Source organism: Canis lupus, chromosome 22 (assembly GCF_048164855.1).
Source record: "Canis lupus baileyi chromosome 22, mCanLup2.hap1, whole genome shotgun sequence".
Classification (NCBI taxonomy): domain Eukaryota; kingdom Metazoa; phylum Chordata; class Mammalia; order Carnivora; family Canidae; genus Canis; species Canis lupus.
The window spans coordinates 1,263,536-1,282,218 of record NC_132859.1 but is presented as its reverse complement, the minus strand read 5'-3'; the positions used below and the strand labels follow the sequence as shown (position 1 = coordinate 1,282,218).

Genomic DNA, 18,683 nt, shown 5'->3' with positions numbered 1-18,683 from the left:
TCTGGTTGAATGAGTCATCTTCTTTCTAGGCCAAGAAATGAAATTTCTGAAATCCTTAGGGGTAACGCTATGGGGAAGCGGTTCAAAACCGAAAACTTGTGATTCCGGCCCATCACGTTCGCTGCAAGGCTCACTGAGACCAAGTTTCCCACTTGATGAATATGGGGGAGGCTTAAAATAGACAGTGCTCTGGAGGTAATGAAACCTCTCACACTCCTATGGAGCTCGCCTACTCAATTCCAAAACGGGCAAGGATGCAAAAGCAAGAGTGTGTTTGCAGGACACGCAGATCTGGGGAGAAGCCTGCTCGATGTTGCATGTATGGGAACCAAGTCTGGGTCCCGAAACGCCGGGCAGCAGCGCCACGAGGAGAACAAAGTGGCGTCTGCTGGCAGAGAAAGCAGTGATGCAGGTTCCGAGCGGGACAGGTTCTAGAATGTCGAGGCAAGTCAGGAAACACCGTCTGAAGGGAGAGCGAATAAATGAGAACCTGGGTGCCAAGCAGGAGGCGGCCACCTGCCGGAGGGGGCCTGTGCCCGGCGCGTCCCCCCCACAGACCCTGGGGAGCGGGAACGGGCATTGGGGCAGCAGCTCGGCATTTCCCACACCGGCCCCAACCCGCCCTGCTCGTCGCCAAGTAGGTCTTTGTTTGCTTCTCCCCACGGGACAGTTAACTCCTCCACCAGGGACACGAGCCAACACCTCGCCCGGCCGCTGCGTCCAACTCACAGTTCATCTTTCTGGGTGATGTCCGGTTGTCTGTCCGTCAGATTCCGTTGGATGTGACTTCTCGGGGCCTGAAGTCTTGATCGAGACAGAGACGGCCCCCGGGTCCCCTGGGCGTCCGCGCACGTGCGCGGGGCTGCTCCCAGTGGGTGCAAATGCTGCCGTCTGCAAGGAGATGCATGGGGGCGCCCGGCAGCCCTGGGCTGCGGCGGTTCTGGAGTCCAGCCTGGGGACCACCCCCCCCCCCCCGGGGCCCCGCGCGGGGAGATGCGGACTCGGCCCCTGCAGGAGAGCTGCGGCTTCCGCTGCCTCCAGGGCTCTGAAATTCCTCCTCCAGAAGATTCCTTCTTTCCCTTATTCTTGGGCCACATCTGAAGTGGGCCCTAAGGGCTCGGCCCCGGGGGGGACTTCTGGGCTTTCTCGTCTCCCTTCCGGCGCCCTGACTGCCCGCCCCCGCCCCCGGGGTGCTCCACGTTCTGAATATCCAGACCCCCTTTCCCGGTGGCTTTACTTCCCTAGTTCTCTGGAGACCCTCTTTGCCTGTCACTTCATTTGACCCGAGTCACCCTCAGAGGACTTCGCGGCAGGTGGTTCTCAGACCTCCCCTGCAGGCCTCCCTCCCTCGACCCCGACCGGGCCGCGCCTGCCATCAGGCCTGCGACCCCCTGGGAGGTAGGGACTGACCGGTGCTCGCCCTGAGGCGTATCAGCCCACCAAGAGGCATTTTCCCCCTCCAAGTCCTTTGGAAATACCATCTCTCATTGCCGGGGTTCTAGAAACAACCAACCTACAGATTTCGAGGCCCTGAGTGTTAAATTCTCCCTCCACCTTTCTTTCCGCCTCATAAACTACCTCTCTCCTTCGTTCATCTCTGTCTCAACATTCCCTGCCCAGCAGTGCTCAGGCCCGCGTCCCCACTGGGTCCCGGGGCCCTGCAAGGTCATCAGCGAGGTCCTCCCCCTGCCCCCCTGTCGGAGCAGCCGGTTACCTAAACATCGGGCCACCCCCTAAGGGGTCGTCATCCTGCCAGCTCCCGGGGCTACTTTCCCAGACCCGCCCTTGACGACTGAGCCAATGCCGTGCCTTTCAGGTTTCTCCCATGGCAGCACCCCGCTTCACGGCAGTAGTCCCTGCACTGGCACGAGGCGCCACAACAGGCCACCCCCCAAATCCCGGTGACTTTGCTCCAGGGACATTCCCACCTGTTTACACCTCGTCCCAGACGAAACAGGCAGGGGCTCCCTTCCGTGTTTGACTGGAGCCTGGTCCGCGTGGGCCCGAGTGCAGCATCTGAGGGCTGGACCCGTGAAGGTGGGGCAGCTCCCTGGCACGCGGGGACAACCAGGAGGCAGGAGCCCAGCCTCAGTGAACACAGGCCCGTGTCTCTTCGTGCCACCTTTGTGGAGGCAACACATGCCTTTGTACCTCAATCTGTTTAAAGTCTTGGTTTGTAAGCTTTTGTGGGTCATGGACAGAGTGACCAACTATCTCAGTGTACACAGGACCGGGAGGGTTCCCAGGACATGAAACTTTCTGTGCTAAAACTAGGAGAGTCCCAGGCAAACGGGGACAAGTTGGTCACCTTAGCCATTGTTCTCTTAAAAAGGCAGATAAAAACAAAAAGGTGCCCATGTCTGAAGAACCCGCCTTGGAAGTCATAGAAGGCACCGTCTTCATCTTCCTTCCACTGTGAACTGACATGGCCTACTTTCCAAAAGAAGACACGAGCTCCTGGACAAACGGCCTGGCCCACATTTTTGTGCCACTCTGATTAAGTAAGAAAGCCTCGTTGGGCTTTTAGAATTTAAAATGTGTGCAGACCCCTCCCCGCAACACAGAGCTTATAGGGAAAGTCGTAACAGGATTCAAAGAAGGAAATACTTAGGCGGACGTCCGTAGGCAGAACTTCTCTCCCCTCCGCGAGAGCAGGGTCATCCCTGCCGCATTCAGCAAGAGCTCACCGTAAGCCCCCGGAGAAGGACCCGCTTGGGGCCTTGGGGTTATGATGGAGGAGGTCAATTTTCAAAATAAACGTTCATTATATTTTTACCCTTTGAAGAAAAATGCTGCTTGGCCTTAAACAAATTAAGAGTGCTCAGGCTTTTTATTTGGGGCATTTTTTTTAGTTGAATATTATTAAAAATAATTACAGGCTGTGGATTTAATCTAAAACACAATCAGCACCCCCAAAGTCCCCTACAGTGAGTTAAAGCATCCTCCTTCTCAAAATTCAAAATTAAGTGGAAATTCAGATTAGTTTTGATTTATAACCACATTATGAACTATTTAATATTTTCAAGAAGTCATTCCCTGTGCCCATATTAAATTAATTTACAACAGAATATTATATAATTTATATATGCATACATATAATAAATTACAGCCTGACTATATAATTCTACATGTATAATTAATTACATTAACCATCTACATTTTAAGCCTACAATTAGATAACCCTAAAAGACAACCCCGTTAGCATTTTTTAATAAATACTTGTGTTTGGAGCTGTTTAACAGAGCACCTGATAGCTGATAGAGCAGTGTTAACATCTGTTCCATTATTTCCAGAGGACGTTGGTTGAACGCAATACTATTCACATAAAATATGCATTTGTTCTTGACTGTCAAGTACCTCTATTATTTTATTAAAAAGTCAAAAAAGAATATAATCAGACTTCATAATTTATGTGTGACATTTTCATTACAGAAAACTTTATGCAAAATTGAATTCTAAAATTTAATTTCCTGTGATGTTTAAATTACTTACTATCTGGCTCCTCTCCAAACAGTGCGATCACTGAAGGCCCCATATGAATTCTATTAAGGATACATTTTGCTGCTGCCAGAAAACACAGGGTATTTTTCTAAGGAACTCTAAGAATATGCTTCTTAAATATATTTTGTGCCAGTTTAAATAGTTTTTCTCACGCAGGAAAGAAAGGCAGGAACTTTGCTTTCTTTCTTTCTTTTTTTTTTTTTTTTTAAAAACCACAGCCAGGGTTTCTCTGCTTGTCTCCCTCCCACCTGGCCTGCGACGCCTCCCTCCTGATACTTGAACCTGGGGAAGCAGCCCGGCCCAACCCTGACGGCTGGGGCGCCAGGTCGCAGGACAGTAAGCAGGTTCCCGCTGGCTCCCTTTCTCCTCTGCCCAGGTAGGCCCGACGCAGGGAAATGCGGCCCTGGGAGCTCTGGGGCGCCTGGGGCACCTCCCAGCGGCCCACAGGGTCGGGGGCAGGGCAGGGGTCGCCGCAAGCTATGTTGCCCTCTGGACCCTGGGAGGCGATGGGCTCCAGAAAGGCCTGCACCGCGGGGACCAGGCGCTGGGGGGGCGGGATGGGGGGGCGGGCAGGCAAGCCTGGGCAGCGCAGACCAGGTGGCCCTGCAGGAGGCGGCAGCCCAGGCATCGGTCAAGAACCAGGTGGGGCTGCTGCCCCAGCAGCTCAGCTTCAGCCATGGCACCTGCGCACAGAGATGGAGGTCCAGGCTTCAGGAGGGCTCTAATGTGCTGTAGGCCTTGGGAGGGCTCTAAAGTGCTGTAGGCCTTGGGAGGGCTCTAACATGCTGTAGGCTTTAGGGGGGGTTCTAACGCACTGTAGGTTTCAGGGAAGGCTCTAATGCGCTGTAGGCTTCGGGAGCGCTCTAACGCTGTCTCCTTGGTGGCCGCCCCCTCTGGGGCAGGGACGGGAACCCAAGCCCCACTGCGCTGATTCCCAGAGCCCACGCCCTGCATCAGTGCCCGTCCCAAGCCCAGGGAATCTGTTTCCCTCCCACGTAGGGTGGGCGTCCATGGAGGCAGCCGCAGAGCTGAGATGTATGCGCACCCCGGTACTGGGCATGCGGGCTCCCGCCCCAGCACCCCTCTGTGGCCTTCTGCGACGTCAGAGCCGGAAACTCAACGGAAGCCTCACCCTCACGGCTCTCCCCGTGCACCTGCTACTGCAGCTGTCTATCCGGTCTCATTGCGGGCGGCGGGGTCCTGCGGGGGCCTCAAGGTGTCCTTCCCCCAGGCCATCGGCCCGCTGCCCGGACTCCACCCCTATGAGCCCTTCTCCCTCTCGGGACACTCTCCTTTAAAAGATCACTCTAGGAGAGCGCATGGAGTTAGCCACAACGAGCTTGGAGATTCTCCTGGGGGCGGGGGGGGGGGGGGGATTCATCTGATGCCTTTTGCTCAACCACTCAACACCCCCTGGAACCATCCATGGGGCATTGCAAACGCTCCACCAGGGTTTGGGAAACTGTCTCCAGGGTGGCTGCTGCGTTCCAGTCTGTTCCCTTCCCACTAACGGGCCTTTCCTCTTAGACTTAGCTTCCCCCTCTGGAGTCTCCTCAACTTCCCGATGGGGGCTCCACCCAGGCCTGCATTTGCCGCAACCAATCCACCCGGTTGCAAGTACATCAGGTAGATGTATTTTCTCACTGGGTCCCCACCTACCACCCAGTACCCCGAGGTACAGACGAGAGGGAGACCTGATGGGAGGTAGGGGAGAGGAGGACTCTGGGGTGAGTGGTGCACAGTGAAGCCTGACCCATGCGCCCTGCTCCAAAGACTCACGGTCTGAGTGGGAAGGGAAGGGGGAAGAAGGGAAGGAAGAGAGAACAGAGATGTTTCCAGACTTGGCCTCCTTGCAAAGTCAACTCACCCACTCCTCTGCCTTAACAGCACAGGAATTTGGAGGAAGGCTCTTACAAAAGGCAGTGGCGGGGGGATGTATGTGGCAGGATAACTCGTGCTCGTGGGTGCTCAATAAATAGAATGAGTTGCTAATAATAATAATAATGTGCAAATATCCTCAGGTCAGTTGGATAAGACTTTCCGCTTGTGCTCACCTGGCGTACGGAAGAGGATAAGAAGACGGGGCAAAAGCACGTGTTCCCGACCGACAGCCCCGGGGAGGCGCCGCGGGAAACGGTGATGGCGCGTGGGCAACTGCGAGGGCGCAGTCTTGCACTGTCGGAAAGTCTCAAGTGTCAAAATACCAAGCGGAAGTGACAAAGGGAGCGGCTAGGGAGTCCTGCACACGCCACGTTTTTGGTAAGGGGGAAGCTTCAGGCCTCAGCGGCACAGAGCAAAAGGGGGCAAACACTGTCCCGTAAACAAGAATTACAACCTAATCGTGGCCAAAGCCCCAGAAGCCTCAATTAAGTGCATGTGGCCCCTCAGCAGGACCCGCGCCCCCTTGACGGCAGGCGCCCGGGGGGCTGGGGCTGGCCGGGCAGCAGCTGGGTGCGGCGGGGACCGTGGATCCCAGGACAGGCGGGGCGGGCCGCGGGCACCGGGAGGGCAGGCGTGGTGACGGCCGCAGCCCCCCGGCTCAGCACTGTCCTCTGCTCCACCCACAGCTCCCGGGAAGGGCCTGTGGCCCGGCAGGCCGGCTCGCTGGAACCCTGTCCCCACGCTCGCAAGTGGCCTCCGCGCTGACTTGCACGCCCCGAGGGCGGCGGGGCTCTACCCGGTTTCCCTTACTCGGGTGACACGTGGCCATGTCCTGCCCCTGACCTGTTCCCGGCCTCTGCACACCTGCCCCGGCCCTCTGACCACGCTGGGCGCCTCTCCTGAGGGCCCCCCTCCCGTCGCCCCACAACCTGCAGATGCCAGCGAAGTGCAGGCCGCCCCTGCAGCAGCCTCAGGCTCCTCCACGCCTGCCCCCATGGGACCCCTTCTGGTCCCCTAACTTGAGAACGTCCCTCTTTACACCGCCCGTCCCCAAATCGACACCTCGAGCCTCAAGCTCTCCCTTGAATTCCAGGCTCCTTTTCCCGACTTCCTGTTCAACATCTTCACCTGGAAGGCCGCTGAGGATCCACACTTCCCGTGTCTAAGACCAGACAACACACACACACACACACACACACGCACACGCACACGCACAGCTGCTCTTCGTCGTTCGCATCTCCGTAAATGGCATTTACATCTGGCCAGATGCTCACGCTACCCGCCTGGAGACGTGCCTGGCTCCTTCCTTCTCACGCACCCGTCAGCGAGCCCCGTCGGCTGCACCCCCAAAGTGTGCCCGGAATCCAGGCGCTCGGGCACCTCGACCCGACCACGGCATCCCAGCCAGCGCCACGTGTCGCGAACGTTACTGCCGCAGCGTCCTCTCTGCTGCATCCCTAACCTTCCACGCTGACCCCACACAACAGCCGGAAGGAACATTTTAAGACATCACAAAGATTACGCCCCCCACTGCCTGTCCAAGCCTCCCCCAGGCACCCCCCCCCACCCAGGCGCACCCTCCACTGCTTTCCCTCCGGGCCCCCTCCGGGCCCCCCACTCGGGCTCTCGCGCTCTTCCTCGGCGGGTGCTCCCTCCCTGACGCCCCGAATCTCGCCGTGTCCTCTGCCTGGGAAGCTCTTCCCCACGTATCCAAGGATGCATTTCCTTCCGTCCTTCAAGGCCCTGCTTACATGTCACCCGTCCAGGGGGACCTCCCCGACCTCTGTCCGGTGGCGCCCTCCATCACTTCCTCCTTCCCTACCCCGGTCCTCCTTGCTTGTCGCAGCCCCACACACCCGCTGCTTTCTTAGCAGTTGGTTACCTGCCCCCTCAACAGCAGGGGTTTTGCTGCTCTGTTCGCTGCTGACTCCCAGCATCTAAAACTCAATAAATGTATGAACAAAAGAATGGACGGGAGGGAACCGGTGACCTTAAGCAAGGTGGGAAGGCACGTACCAGCCGAACCAACGTGAACGAGGCTTCCTTACGGGCCTTGAGTGAGTTTCTGCCCCGGCGGCGGTGGTGGTGGTTTCTTTTGTTTCAAATCTTTGTATTAAATTCGGAGCCACACCCTACTTAACCCCGCCAGCAAGCCTGAGCTTCCCCTGCTGGTCCGTGATCGCTGCGGTGGCTTCAACCAGAAATGAAATCCTAATCACCGCATCTGCCTCGCACCCTTCACTCACAGGCCCACAAATGAAACTCCAGCCGGGCGATGTCATTCCACCTGCGTGGGGTTGGGCCCGGCGCACTAGCTGGAGCCCGGTGCTGCTTAACCTTGACGAGCTTCGAGGTTTGCAGCCCCCTAACCTCCTCGCTTACCAACCCATAAGCATTCGCGTGACCTAAGTCTACCGGGGGGCTTGTCGGTGTGGCTACCTCAGTTCCCCGCCAGGCTAAAGGTTTTTTAAATCTTTTGGGACCAATGGTTACCACGGTCATTATTGGTTTACAACCTAATGGCCCTTAATGTCAATGGAGAGAAAAAAGGGGACAAGTCACTTCGGATCCAGCTTGACCTACCCATGAACACATGAACAGGAAGAAAAGAGGGAGATGGGCAGTTTTCTTCATTTCCCAGAGAACTGGGAAGGAGGGACCTCAGAACCTTGGGGGACTTGGAGGAACAGTGCTCAGTCAGACGGCCGCATGTCAACCACAGCCCAAGAGCATCTCAAAGCTCCCGACCTGCTTCCTGTTCCAACCTGAGGGGGCTGTAGTGTGACTTCCAGGTACCTGACTGGGGCCAGGCGATCCAAATGTTGAGCCCTGTGAAAAGCGATTAACATTCCAGAGCAAATGTGTTACCCGCAAGAAAGGCCACTTCCAGGAGCACCTGGCCACTGAGCCAGGTGCAGGTTGGTCCCCGTGACCTCAGGGAGTCGCTTGCAGATCAGATATCAACAGGTGGAAGCAGCAGTCACTGGAGCAGGCCATTTTATTGATGGAATTGGGTTTACAAATTACCTTCAAAACACACTAAAGTGAAATATTAAATTCCCCACTCTCTCGCAGACTCCTTCTGGATTTGAAAGGAGGAAAGGCACAACACCATTTTCCCGAATAGCCATATCCCCGCTGCAGTGAGACCTATTCAGAAGTAGGCTGAGGGTTCTCAGGATCAACTACTGTGACGCTAGGTTAGACAGATGCTAAATGATTAAATAGCTTGATCAAATAAAACCAAGCAGTGATTATTACAGGCCAAAAGACACCGAAAAGAAGCATTCAGAGGCTGGTTCCCACTGCGTTAGAAAGTTATCCTAATAAAGAATAAGAATCAGGTATACCTTAGATGCCACAACACTTCCAAGTATCTTCCAACGTTCACAGCCTGGTAATGTGGGGTTGAGTGCGCCCCTTCATCTAGAGGGAACAGCTCTCCCCAAATAGGCCTGAGACCCTGGATGAAGGGCTACAAACAACGGCCCTCAACTCTGGATGCACACTAGCATGACCGGTTACACACATCCTAGTCTCTACAGATGGGGTCCCGGCAATCCCATTTGCAAAGATCCCCTTGATGATTCCGTGAAAACGGGGACGAGGAACATTGCACTGAACGAAGAGAACTTGGGTCTTATTTAGTCCAGGGCTTCTCAAGCTGGTCTGTTCATTACTGTCATTGGGCGACTCATGTCACATATACAGACTATGGGACGCCTTCCCCTGGAGAGTCTGACTCAGTAGGACGAGGGCAGAACCCTGGAATCTGTATGTGTTTGCACACACCCCACAGGACTTTTTTGAGCCGGCTAATTTGTGAAACCCTAATTTAATGTGCCTCCTCATTTTATAGGGCAATCTGATGTGATTCCTAATGATAAGCTCCTGAGAAGTGGAGTTACTCCTGACGCACCATGGTATTGTCCTCAGAGCCTCATGTACACAGTAGGCACTCAATACATAATTTTGAGTAAATGAATGGAATAACGGAAAAACTGAAAATTTCTGTTTTTTTTAATCTGGCCTCTCAACGGTTCTCATAAACTTGGGTAAGACTGAAGAGTTTGTTTCTTCATCTATTAAATGAACATAACAAGACGTATCTTCACAGGGATTAGATAAAATACAGTAGCCCCCCCATAATCCACAGAGGATATGTTCCAAGACTTCAGCGGATGCCTGAAGTTGCACATCAGTACTGAGCCCTATGTGTGTTGTTTTTTTCCTATACATACGTACTTAAATGATAAAATTTAAATTTATAAATTTTATAAATTTTAGATTTATAAAATTAATGAATTATATTAAATTATAAATTTATAAAATTTATAATTTACATTTAAAATTTATAAATTAGGCACAGTAAGAGATGAATAGCAAAAACTAATGATAAAATAGAACAATTATAACAATATACTGTACTAAAAAGTGTGTGTGTCTCTCGCTCCTTTTCTTGAAATATCTTATTGTGCTACATTCATCCTCCTTCTTCTAATGCTGGTGTGAGACGACAGAATGCCGATATGATGAATTAAAGTGAGGCCAGTGGTGTAGGACTACGGAGCTTCTGATGGTATTTATTTATTTATTTATTTATTTATTTATTTATTTATTTTAGCTTCTGATATTATATCAGAAGAAGGATCATCTGCTTCTGGACCGTGGTTGACCATAAGTACCTGAAGCCCTGGAAAGCAAAACCATGGATAAGGGGGTACTATTGTAGTGTTTCCAAATCATTTCCACATAAAGATTCAGACATACATTAAGTATTGTCAATATAAAGGAAAAAAATAAGGGCCAGAAGTGAGAACAACCCGCTTCACAGAGTTAATGAACGGCAAAGCTAGACCTAGACCAAAGTTCCCTAACTCCCAGCCAAGACTTCTCACCACTTGCCACTGGGCATGGAATTTTCTGGCAAGTGGCCCAACTGAAATACTTCACCCAGACTAGTATGGTCGTACTATCTCTTGAGGAAGACACTTTGCTGCAAGTCTCTACAGAAGCCTGTCGTTCTCAGAAGTCTGAGTTTCAAGTCTCCTGATGAGAAACCAAGAGCCATCGCAGTGGAACAAGAAGGTTCCTGCCTTTTTCTACTACAGCATGACCCAGGAGGGGAAAATGCGGCCGTGCACCAGCTGCTGCCTGCACGCAGAGGGGCCCAGCCAGGGGAGAGGGGCCCCTGTGGGGGAGGCTGGTCTAGGAGCTGGGGACTTGGTCATTGTGCCTTCTCAGAGATGACGTCCAAGATAGCCACGTGAAAAAAAACGCACCATAGCAGGGGTCAGAATGGTCAAGGCAATTCCAAGTATTCTGATGAGTCTTTTTATTTTTATTTCCAAGTATCCGTCTCTTCTACTTTTTGAAGGGAGAAAAAGAAGTTACAAACCACAGAGGAGGAATCAAGGTATTGTGAGTCTACGGCTAGCCCGGGAATCTTGCAATATTGCCACAAAGCCCTGAGAAGCCAGTGAAAAGCTGACACCTTTTAAAAGTAAATCCACCTTCTTCTAACCCAGACCGTGAGGTGGACGTGGATGCGGACTTCGCTCCCAAGAGTGATGAGAGGAGCCTAATGTCAGTGCCAGGCCGACTTGGACAAGAGAGTCCCGCTGGTGCAAGCCAGTCTCCCCGCACTTCATGCGAGTGTTGTACTGGCCAAGAGCCAGGAGCGGGCTGAGTTCATATTTTCCCCCTTAACGATCCCATGTTATTTTTAGGGATGTTAATATGTCAAACTCGGGGAAAATGAAGTATTTGGAGATTTTTTTTTTATTATGCCCATGTTCACAAAATGTATTAACTAATAATCACTAGTTCACAAGTGAACTAAGTCTGTTCTGTTCCTTGGCTTCTATCTTGCACACAGGGAAGGTGTTGAAAAGCACCAGAGGGAGGCTGACGAACAGCAGCAGGACAACGTGGCCTTCCTCCACTGGCCAAGGTAGCAGAGCTCATCCCAGCCAATGGCATATCAGGCTATCACTTTGCATCAGAGTTCCAGAATTTCTAATTCATGATCCAGATAGGATTCTAATTATTTCATTTGGCTATTAGGCAAAATAGCAGCTTAAAACATGTGATCATATCCTTTGCCTGCTTATTAATCTCATTACCCAGGGCAGAGCTTTAGCTCTTTAGCCTAACACATAAGGCCCTGGCTTCATGCCTCATGTTCTCTGTGCTCCAAGTAGTTTTCCCCTCTTGTTTTCCTTGGTGACCTCTTACTCTTTTTTCAAGATCCAGATTAAATGCCATCTTCAATGTGGCCCCTTCTCCCGGTCCCCATTTAAACAAGCTTCTTTCTGTGGGACTCATGAGAGATAGTGTGACATGCGGGGGGCGGGGGGCGGGTGGAGGAAATAAAAAGCAAGGACAGCTCTGCAATTTAACTTGGGCAAATCATTAACCTTCCTGAGAATCCATTTGCTATAATTTAGTGATCTAGAAAAAAAGTACAACCTGGCTTATGAAAAGGTATAACGATTTTCACCTGGGAAGATTGCGATGGTTAAATAGAAAATGGTATGAAGAACCAGCATAGTTCCCAGTACACAGAACGGTATCAATAAATGTGTAGTTTCTTATGCCCGGCACAAAAGAAATATGCAAAGATTACAGAATGAAGAAATTCCCATCTGTACCCAGAACACAGCTCTAATGTTTTTTATACTCATATTCCAAATGAATAGGAGAGGCCAGTAATACTCCAGAGTGTCTACTTGCCTCTCTCTTCCTCTACATTCCCTTTTCTCTCTCTTTATCCTTATTCACTCTCAAGCTTAAGTCACCATGGAAACTGAAGTAGAATACAAATAACGCACGTATCCTGTATCTCACCTGCACCTCAAGGCCGTTCCCGGTAAGTCTAAACACACAAAGTTCCCACTTCGCAAATTCACGCAGGTCCTAGGGATCAGTTTCCGTCCTCTATGTGCTAGCAAACTATGCATTTAGTAACCCACCTTGGATCAACATCAGATTTGATGGCTCAGAGGTCATTGGCTCCTCCCTTTCTCCTTGATTTCCCAAAACTGCAGGGCACCTTAAGATGGGCAACCTGTGCAAGTAAATCCTACCTCTGACCCACACAAATCAAAAGATTGGGCAATGAGAAAGCTATTGTATAGACAAGCTTGCAGAAAAGCCCAAGCATATTTTCATATGCAACATTGATCATTTATCTAAATCTATTTGCATTTTAATATCCTAGAAAGACACATACAATTGGAGGAGATTAATATGTTCTCTACTGAGATTCCACAGATATTCAGTGATGCCCCCAGAGGAGGACTGCAGAGCCCTGACACATTTAATATTTTTTACCGAAATGTGAGTGTCACATTTGAAACCAGGGTTGGCCCTATATTGATGAAGAACCACTTTAGAATAGTAAAGGAAGCACCAGATGGCCACCTGGCCCCAGTTCTGGACCTTCTAATGTGATGAACATTTCATGCCCATTTGAACTGACCAGTATGGTTTCCAGTTGGGGAATTTCCCACCGTAGGAGGATCACTTGCCAAGATAGAAGCCAGAAACTGATTCTCCTGGCCTCCCTTGGTGCTAGGCCCAGGCCCATGGCCTAGGCTTGGGGCTTTTAGTTACTCTGGATCCAATGAGATATATTTCAAATGACAAGATACAGATAAGAAAAAAGAATTCTCCATGTGAAACTCATACAGACAGGGGATGGAGCCTGGTAGGAAGTCATCCAGCTTCCAGACAAGGCAATAGGACAGGCTCAGTGCTGGGGTCCCGAGCAGTCAGCTCTAACACCTGGGCCCCAGGTAGCAACAGCTGGGTCTCCAGAGGATTCCTCCACCAGTGCAATATGGAAATTGCTCCTGGTCTTACAGAGGCTCTATCTACCACCCACTGTTATTTTCAAAAATTCTTTCCTATGTAAACTATCTAATGCTCATATAACCAACCTTGGGCAACTCATTCACTTCTATGGCCCTGAATTTCCTTAGCTAAAAATGAGGGCTTCTGTCTAAACCACCTTGAGACTGCTTTACAATCCTAAAAATCTGTATTAATCTCATACAACAAGCTGATTTTTCAGGGTAAGCTTTCAGGTCAATGCACAGGCCGGGGTTCTAAGGTCTCGCAATGTGAAGAAGAGACGCACCCCACGTTTCAAAGTGTGATTTTTTACCTCCTAGACATGATCATGTTTCTGTGGCATCATGCCTTTCTCATTCAGTATGTACAGTAAGCGATGGGCCAACCTGTTCCCATGCAGGAGAGGCACAGCATCAGTGAGGGAAACAAATGAGATAGGGGGAAATTAATATTTTTAATGCCCATGAAATTAGCACCGGGTGTGGGACTGCCATATATATGAATTGCCTCAGCCTCATTTTAATCTGCAGAATAAGCCAGAGGTAAAAATGATGATTTTCATTTTACAGATAGAAAATTGAAGTTCAACACCATTCGGGTATTTGTCCAAGTTCATGTCCCAAATGAGTAGTAGAGCAATGATTCAATCTAGGTCTTCTCTCTACAAGTTCATGGCTCTAACACCCACCCAGGAGAAAATTTGCCATAAGAAAAGCCCATCTCCAAACTCATTGCCAAGTCTAGCCAGTCCAAGTAAACTTGAAGGTTGAAACTATCCGTTTTAAAATTAGACACAAGTTGGGGTTGCCTCAACCTAGGAAATTCCTAATAAAGCTCATGATGAGCTTCCCAAGAGAATGCCATCTTAAAGAGAATTTCAAAGATGGGAAAAAAGTCGGATGCATACCAAGAATGAAAAGACTCAATAAGGAAAATATACATTCTTGGTTCCCCATGCCCTCCTCCCCCACTTTTTTTTTTTTTTTAACAATCTCTCTTAAAAAAAAAAAAATCTCTCTTATTAACCCAATTCGTTTACTAAAAACAGAAAACAAAATGAAAGGCCTGCATCTTAATGTATGTGATGCTCTTGCAGGAAACTACTAAATGTTTATTAAGGCCATACCATACATGAAAGAATGAAGCCTGTTTCACATATTGTTACAAATCTGTAATGTTAGAATAAAAGGGAAAACTGATTCCTACCAATTATGAAAATGTACAGGATTAAATCAATAGCTCAGCCAGACCTGACCAGCATCTGGTCTGCAGCAGGGGCCAAATAGATCTCATTTGGGATACTTAGGAAAAGTAACTTCTAAAACATAAATCAGGACTATAAAATCATCATCTGATTACCAAAAATTTTAAAAGCAGAGAAGAAAGTGTATTCAAGTGTGAAATACGGTTTTGGAGAAGGGGGAAGGCAGGCAGCTTTAGCACAGAACAAGAAGAAAAATCAAAGAGCAAGAAGAAGGAGGGATGAACGTCTTAGTGCAAAAACTTTAGGCCGTCCTTTCCGCACACAGCATGGCGAAGAGTCCAGGCGATTAGCTGGCTCATTCCGGCCCATCTTGCAACCCAGCACTTTCGTTCTAACTGATGAAAAGAGGCTTAGGGACTTACTTATACCCAAATAATCATTTTAATATGTTTTTTTCTATGTAGATATGGTCTTAAACCCAGGAAACCGAAAGGAGAACTTCCGAACCCAAGTATCAGAGGAAGAGATGTTGATGTATTCAGACGGAAATAGGACAGATCCATAGACACAGGGGTTCGGCTCCGACACGGCTGTCCTAACACAGACCAAGGGCCCCGCGCTATCGACGTCGCCCGGGGACCCACAGGAGGAAGACTACTTGAGGTCTTCGAGTATCTGTGCTCCTCATCCTCTGTCCCTTAATATACAAATTCAAGTCATAACCAGGTCCCGTGTTCTCAGTCTCAAGGCATATGCCTCATTTCAGACTTAATCCAGGTAGATTTCTATGCTTATAGGATTTTTCAGTTAAATAATTTCAAAATCGTCTTCTTTCATCTTTTCCCAATCAGAAAGAGGTTTATAACAATCCTGTCTTCGGCAGGTGGGGGTGGCATGCACCCTGGAGAGGAAAAAAAAATTACTGAAAATAACTGCTTTCACAGAAATCTTTTGACTGGCTGGACATAGAGGCACCCGAAACTATTGCTTAAGAAAAGATTTTTCTAATTTCAATATATCAAATTAAATAAAGAAATTCATGTGACCAACATTTTCAGCACTTCTTATACATCAAGGACATAGGGTGAGAAAGACGTTATCCTCTTTGAAGGAATATATGACTTAGGAAGACAGAGAATATGAAGAGATCATTTCAATGCACTGTGGAGATAGATGAGGGAAACTTCTGCTTGGAGAGCAGCAGGAGACGAAGTAGGGAGTCAAGAACAACTTCCTGGGACAAGTGATACTGAAATTAAATCCAGAAGAGTAACCTGGAGCACACCAGGGGGAGAAAGGGGCCAAGCCAAGAAAGGGGGTCTCCAGGCAAGGGAAGCAGCAAAGGCACAGACAGAACCAAAGGTGGTGCAGTGTTTCTGGAGCAGAAAGTCAGAGGTGGGAAACGGCAGACGATGACTCCGGAAGAAACAGATGAGGGGGGAACTGATGTGCCATGCGAAAGGAGAGGCATAGCTTCTCTGAGAGAAGTCCGTTCACCACACAAAGGGCTAAACATCACTGTTATTTGGGAAGTCTAGAAGACTCCAGGAGGTTCCATCTTCTACCAGCAAAGATAGCAGGGACTGTGCTGATCATCTTTCCCACTTAGAGGTAGCAACAGCCCAAAGTGTATGTAAGAGTCCCAGAGCCCAAACGGCCTGAGATAGCATATGATGCCACAGGGGAAGACTGAAACTGGAAGATGAAATTTGGGTGATTGTAATTGGTCTGAGTAGTAGAAAATGGTGGGTAGACTGAGCCAGGGCGTCATAGCCAGCCGCTCAACATCGTCTTCCTTCCTCTGCAGGGAGTTGCTGATGTCTGCTGGTTTGCTCTTGGTTGGTTGGCTTTGAATTAGGATAGAGGATCATTCTGAAATTTCTGCTTGGACACCACTTCTGCACCTCAACAAATAAATACTTGTAAATTTAATGCCTCCATTATATATGCATATATGTGCGTGTGTGTGTGTTCTTCTCAAACATTTTCATGAACGTTCCCTCATTTGCTTGTAAGGGAGATAGATGAAGATCATTCCTGTCATTTTTCAGGTAAAAACACCAAAGGTCCTCTCCAGAAAAGTTGATTTGTTTAGGTCATCCAGCCAATCCATGGGGGGTAGAGAAAGTGTTAGAATCCCGCCTTCCTTTTTTTTTAAGATTTTTTTTATCTATTAATTTGAGAGAGCAAGAGAATGAGAGCGTGAGAGTGTGAGAGCCATGAAGATTTGCAGAGGGAGAAGGACAAGCAGACTGCAAGCTAGGCACAGTCCCAGGACTCTGAGACCATGACCCAAACCCAAAACCAAGAGTCAAACACTCAACCAACAGAGCCAGCTAAGCGCCCCTAGAATCCTGCCTTCTGACCCAGATCCAGACACCCTCCAGTGTCAGCAGCTGAAAGTCTGAAGCATGTGACTTACGAACAGAAGTCCTGACAGTGTTGGCTTAATCATTCTGTCTGATTTCAGAAACCTAGATCCTCACGCAAAATTGTTTTTTGGGAATTCCAGAGCAATACAAGAGAAATATAGGAAAGAAAGCAGTTTTAGAGTCAGTCATAAATGCCAGAACTCAAAACCCAGAAAATTCACTAGCTACGTGACCTTAGGCAAGTTACCTCATGCCTGAAAGTCTCAGTTTTCTCATCTGTAAATTGAGAATAATAAAGTATTCCTAAACAAACAAATAAATAAATAAATAAATAAATAAATAAATAAATAAATAAATAAATGTAACAGAGGAGCAGCATTTTGGCAGAGCCCCTAGCACGGGGCAGGTATTAAGTCACTACCATACGTATGACCATCATTCTGCCCCAATTTGCACCCGTTGCTCTGAAGGATAAGACTGAAGCATTTTCAAGAAATCTGCTAAAATTTTTCCCTGTCTACACTAAAAAAAGGGTCTCAAAATACCAAAATCTCGCTTTGAGCTGCATTGTGATGCATCTACACTATCCCGTCGCCCAGTAACCAGTTGGAACAATGTCCTCATGCTCCGTAAACTAGTTTATTATTAATTCCCCACTGCTGATCAAGACAGGGAGGATACAAATCATTGATCGCCAGCAATTGTTTTTCCATGCTTGGAATATGATTAAATGGTCTGCAATGTTGAAAAAAGAGATGATTAAGGAGAGAAGAGTGATAAAACAGATGTCGAATGAAAAAATACAATTTCCCATTGAATAAAGTAGTAGTTGTGCCCATGAGAATTAGCTGCACAATACATTCTTCCCTCAAGGGCTTGAGAGGTATTTTGTTCCTGTTCACTTGCCCCCTGGAAAAAAAAGCCCAACCCCCTCAGGGAGTCATGAATTATTCTGTTTATTACCCTGGTCTGTAATGTACCCCATATCTTTTTCTTAAGTGTACAGCCTTTAAGGTTAAAATCCAGTATATTTCTTAATGCTTACCTCGGACTGGGCATCTAACACGCGGCAACACGCCTTTCATGAACTTTAACGACAACTCCAGCAAGCTGGCTTCTCTGGCACTCAAAGAACCAAGGAGGAAATGTAATATCACCAAGCAAATCTTTCTGTTGCCGTCGTTTCAAGGAAAGGTACCAAGAGCTCTTTTCAAGTAGCTTCTTGCTAGAGACCATCTACAGCCTAGTCACCAGAAGAATGCCTCAGGGTTTGTCAACATTTTCCTTCCTGTGAGTAAAAATAGATAAAATTAAAAGGGAATGAACAGAGGCATGAGTGGGTAAAAATAAAATCAGACACCTGAAATAAAACTGTTATTCAAACGGTGTAAAGCATTCGATGTAGGGAAAAAAATAGAAATTAATACCCACGTGACCAAAAACCTAAAGAAGACACAGAAGGACTTATTTGCTAATGGGTTTCAGCTTCATATTACAGTTTCCTTATTACCCCATTCCCCAAAATATAAAAATGCTCAATTCTACCGCCTAACACTATTGGACTTCTTTTTTAAGTTTCTGTGTGGAAAGGGGTTATGTTTTTGGTGAAAAGGTTGGGGCCTGAATGTTGATTAGAATATAGAAAGGAGGGGAATCCCTGGGTGGCTCAGTGGTTGGCGCCTGCCTTTGGCCCACGGCGCGATCCTGGAGTCCCGGGATCGAGTCCCGTGTTGGGCTCCTGGCATGGAGCCTGCTTCTCCCTCTGCCTGTGTGTCTGCCTCTCTCTCTCTCTGTCTATCATAAATAAATAAATAAATAAATAAATAAATAAATAAATAAATAAATATTTTTTAAAAAAAGAATATAGA

At 48.5% G+C, this 18,683-nt stretch overlaps 2 long non-coding RNA genes across 4 annotated transcripts; both read left to right on the top strand.

Moving 5' to 3' along the window:
- Positions 1-451: 451 nt before the first annotated feature.
- LOC140613771 (uncharacterized) lies at positions 452-7,307 on the top strand. The gene is made up of 6 exons (XR_012014628.1): positions 452-637; positions 2,333-2,501; positions 3,720-3,877; positions 5,029-5,127; positions 5,523-5,760; positions 6,476-7,307. It is a non-coding gene; the product is annotated as an uncharacterized lncRNA (long non-coding RNA).
- A 4,119-nt stretch (positions 7,308-11,426) lies between these two features.
- On the top strand, positions 11,427-16,382 carry LOC140614405 (uncharacterized). 3 transcript variants are annotated; one of them, XR_012015271.1, is made up of 3 exons: positions 11,427-12,253; positions 14,908-15,220; positions 16,251-16,382. It is a non-coding gene; the product is annotated as an uncharacterized lncRNA (long non-coding RNA). The 3 variants fall into 3 exon arrangements; XR_012015269.1 differs by having other exon boundaries at positions 15,327-16,370; XR_012015270.1 differs by lacking the exon at positions 16,251-16,382 and having other exon boundaries at positions 11,427-11,916; positions 12,173-12,253; positions 14,908-15,165.
- Positions 16,383-18,683: the final 2,301 nt, after the last annotated feature.